The sequence below is a fragment of the Dermochelys coriacea genome, chromosome 6 (genome assembly GCF_009764565.3).
Source record: "Dermochelys coriacea isolate rDerCor1 chromosome 6, rDerCor1.pri.v4, whole genome shotgun sequence".
NCBI lineage: Eukaryota > Metazoa > Chordata > Testudines > Dermochelyidae > Dermochelys > Dermochelys coriacea.
The window spans coordinates 129,092,393-129,097,034 of NC_050073.1; the positions used below are offsets into that span (position 1 = coordinate 129,092,393).

General features: G+C 46.3%; 1 long non-coding RNA gene across 1 annotated transcript; it reads left to right on the forward strand.

Annotated features, from left to right (window-relative positions):
• The first annotated feature begins 230 nt into the window (after positions 1-230).
• Positions 231-1,580, forward strand: LOC122460734. Its single transcript, XR_006282208.1, has 2 exons — positions 231-291; positions 1,142-1,580. It is a non-coding gene; the product is annotated as an uncharacterized LOC122460734 (long non-coding RNA).
• Positions 1,581-4,642: the final 3,062 nt, after the last annotated feature.

The following is a 4,642-nucleotide window of genomic DNA, read 5'->3' on the forward strand; positions in this document are numbered from 1 at the left end:
GAACTTTGGCAGTTTCGATTCAAGCTGGCCCCTGTGCAGAGAAGCATACATGACACTGTAGCGGGGTGGTTACCCGCTGCACCCTTGGAAAGGGCTAAAGCCAGCCCTGGGAGAGGGCGGGGGCTGCAAGGAGTGGCTAGGCTGATGGGGAAGGCAGCCACAGCTGGGGCCACACCCCAGTCAGGTTGGAGCTGGCCCTGTAAAAGGCCAGTGAGATAGGAGCTGAAGAATCTCTCTCTAGCGTTTGAGAGGGAAGGACCTGGCTGCCTGGGAGTTGAGCAGGGACTTGAGGTAGAGCAGCGCTGCCGGAAAGGCAAGAGGGGCTGGGGAGCTCCAGCCTGACAACCCCCCAGGCTGCAGGGCCCTGTGCGGGGCCTAAACCAGGTGCTGGGGCTGCAAAGGGGCAGCCCAGGACTAGGCAGAGGCAGTAGGTCCTACACCCCCTTGCCAATGATGAGTGGCCATTACGGGCTGCAGTCAGCCCCAGTGAGCAGGGGCTAGATGATGACTGGCAGTAGGCACTGAGGCAAGGCGGGATTAGTGGGTTGGGGGTCCTCTGGAGATAGGAGACCCAGAGATTGAGGGGATACTGCTGGGGCAGACCCCCCAGCAAAGGGGCACTGAGGTCCGGACGGGATTTGGGGGCCAGCGGTGGCGACGATGACTCCGGCCTGCAGAGGGTGCTCTGGAGCTGGAAAACGAGCTAATTCCCAGACCTCCAGCAGGAGGCGCCGCAGGGGTGAGTCCCACGTCTCGTTACAACCACCCATGTTCTGCCTGACTCTGCAAAATATGCTTTGATTTGGGCAGCTCTCAGTCACCTGAGACATCACCTACAGCTGATAATGGGCAGGCCAGATGGTGCTATTGCTTTTCTCATGCCAGGTTCAGTTCAAATGACTCATAAGAGAGCCCACAAGAGTAAATCCACTGAGACAGAGAAGAGCATGGCACTGCTAACTGACTAAAGTCAAGGCTTGCTTTCCAGTAAGGTCAAAAGATGTTATGTGTGGCTTGATGTTTCTGTTTGAGTCTTGCTGGTGTCAGAACTACCAGATCACTCTATGGTGGGATTATGAAAAAAGAACATTTGTCATTTTTGCCTCAAATTCTGTTCTAAAGGAAAGGATTTTTTTTACAGGCAGAAAAGTGTTATTTGGCCACAACAAGCTATTTTCAATATAAAACAATGGCAAGTGTCCGGTTAGGGATAATGCCTGAAAATCACAGTGGTGCCCACAGGGCAGAGAACTGTGCAAAATGGCAGATTCTTCCTTTGGGCCTCACTCTGCAGCTGCTCTCCGATGAGTCCCTTGGCCCGGCACACAGGTTTAAGTACTGCAGTGCGTGAGCAAAGGGGTGAAAAACCATGTTCCGGTTCCACCAGCAAGATGAACTTGTTACACCCTGCATCTACTGGAGATGTATTGATTAGCCTTAGCTTGGACTTGGAGCTGGATCACTGTGCCCATTGGATGTTCTTTTCACAAAGATTTTTTTATTTATTGAATTACTCTTCCAAAGGATTTTGAGATCTTTACAGCTTAATTTCTTTAAAAATAAATACAACTAAAGGCTAATCATGACATGCAACACAGCTCAAGAAGCTACACAAGGTTCACTGTGGGTAGTACAGAAATTGCATGGCATATGTGTTGATAAGGGCAGCGTTATTAAAGTGACAGCATCATCACTGAAGTCCTTTTCAATTAGTGAAGTCTGTACTATCAGAAAAAGCCTGAAGTAGCTTGGGTCCCACATCCCTCGCAGATATTGGTGGTATTTCCACAGCATTGAGAGGAAAGGGTTACTTTGGGAGATGAGATGTAGAATTCTCATAGACTTTGTTTAAGTTTAAAGAGAATGTTCCCCTAATTCCACAAATACTTTCCCACTGTGTACTATAGAATCCAAGACAGGGCTAAAGTTAACTGGATTTCACCATATGTGGGTCACCCCCTCTTAAAGAACAGAAGTGTTGCCTGGATGACTCATTACCAGAACATCTGATACTGACTATTCTCAAAGACAGGATACTGAATTAGATGGAACTCGGATCTAATCCAATCTGGCCATTCCCATGTTTCTATGACTCACCAATGTCAAGAATCACTTTAAAAGAAGATTAAAATCTCCAATACTTAATGAGTAGGAAGCAGGTTCTCACTGGGCAGGTGTAAGGGGAAGGACAAAGACACTGAAGTCAAAATAAGGCTTTCCATTGACTTCAATGGCTTTTGTATCAGACTTTTAAACTCCTGCCGTTACCATCTCTAACTGTTTCAATGATTACTGATTATTAGCAATAATGCTTAATATGTATATAGGGAATACTATAAACATCCTAAACACAGTAAATGGCAAGTGTTTACAGGTACTCGCTACAAGCAGATATTAAATTGCAAAAATATAAACAGGTGATTTGGCAATACTATTTTTCTTGGGAAGTAGAACATCCACTGATAGAGCAAATTTTGGTTCTCTGTGGGTTTTGTTAATTTTTCCAGCATCTAGAGTGTTCTTTCCAGTGCCTAGGCTTTTGTCTGTGAAAACAGCCTCCTTTCCCAGACAGGTTTCAGAGTAGCAGCCGTGTTAGTCTGTATTCCCAGACAGTCTGCAGCCAGTCAGACCAAATCAAAAAAGGGAATGAAGAGCAGACAGTCACCTAAGTAGGGTGTAAATTGGAAGTGTGGCTGGGAGTACTGTCACAGATGGGGGTGAAAACAAGACTTGTGTCAACTTGTGGTCTATGAGACATCCAAGAGGTCTAATTTGGACAAGGCAGCTTTCATACCATGCCCTGAAATGAACAATGAACAAATGAGAGTTTATATAGATGTTGGAATTGCTTCTACCTTGCTGTTCCATTGGTGATATAGCTTATCGGGGAGAAAAAAAAAGCCCTCCAGATGTCAGAAGCAGCTGAGAGTGCTCCGCACTTTGCAGGATTGAGCCCTATGTGAGCTGCAGATAAAATGTCCCAGGGGTGAGTGAAATTCTCCCTGCTGTGTCGGGCCCCTTGTAGCAGGTGGTCAGGTGGCCTTGGCACCCCCGTGTCCTGCAGAGGCCGGCCCTGGCGTGCTGGTTCTGACATTTGGACAGTGACAGCACAGTGAAGAGGACACTGAACCTGGGCTCTCCCCACAGGCAGATCTATTGACTACAGCTCCCACCATGAGGGGGTGGCCGTTGTTCTCCCAGCCTCCACTGACACAGAGCCTGTAGGTCAGTTTCCTGACTCTCATCCCGGTAAATATCTAATGATGGGATGGTGGGAACAGAGAATCCCTTTAGCTATGAACAGGGGGGACGGTAGAGAGAAGCATAGAGAGATCTCCTTAACAGGAGACCTCTCTTGGGTCAGATATGTAGGGGGTCTCTATAAATGTAACCTTTGCAGACTCACCTGTTTGTGGGCCTCAAACTCCACCTTTTGGGTTGGAAAAGCTGCAATTGTCACAGAAACTCAGTGGGATGATAATTTGTAGGATGTGATGGAGGTGTATAAGCCCCACACTGGAACCGAAGGGGTTAAGAAGCTGTTCTGGGCCCAGGGGTTCCACAAGCAGAGCTGAAGGATGAGACTAAAAGAGAGCCAGGCAGCTCAGAAGAGGAACAGACAGGAGGAGGAGAGACCTGTTTTGGGAGCTCCTGAGTAAGGACACAGCTGCAGTCTTGGCTGCAGGGAACAGGTTATCAAGCAGCAGCTACCCCAGGACCAGGGGAGGGACTAGCCTTTCCCTCTGACTAGGGAATCCTTCACTCTAACTCCTGGTGGATCATTTGCTCTTGGTCATGCCCTGGACTGGGAAAATAAGTGGTAGCAAAAGGCCCAAGAAGGCAGTCCTGGAGTACTCTGGGTGGTTGTTATTGCTGCCTCTCATAGGGTCCTGGGCCAGGGACTAGTGGAGAGGGCGGGTCCTGGTTCCCCTACCAACCATTCCCTCAAGAAAGGGGCAGAAACCTCAGGGTGATGAGAGATTATATTGCTACTGGTGTCACGATGGGCAGCCACGAATGTGTCTTCAAATTATAGAAGACTATGTGAAGAAACACAAGAATGTTGCACCCTGCTAGTTGCACTGGCAATTCTATATACACATTTGTAGGAGTCTTTTGCATCACAAATAGTTGAGCAAATTATCAGTTTTTGTTAATATATTTTACATGTAAACATTTTTTGCAAACTTTCATATACAAATGCCTCTCTTTTTGGGGAAAAAATGGAACAAGATAGAAATTTTCACATATTTACACAGGAAGAACAGTTTTTCAAGACAAAAATCTAACTAAAGAGCAATACAAGACAAAACCCATAAACCCCGTAGGCTTTGATTACAAGCATTGCAAAAAGGACTATCCGTTTCTTTGTTTTAATAGCAATGAGAATTTATTCTTCAATCACTCTCCTATCAAAGCTATAGTGTTGTGATAAATTAGCAGCTATTAAAATACGCTTCACATATTCTATTGGCGAACTCAACAATTAATGGGCTTGATTGTATTCAAAATGGTGGTAACCTTCTGTGTTGTGTGCACATGTGTGTGCGCATATGTGCATATATATAAGGATGGAGGTTCAATACAATTGATAAACTTTTGGAATGATGTTTGGCTAAATAATTTGCGCCATAGAAGCAAA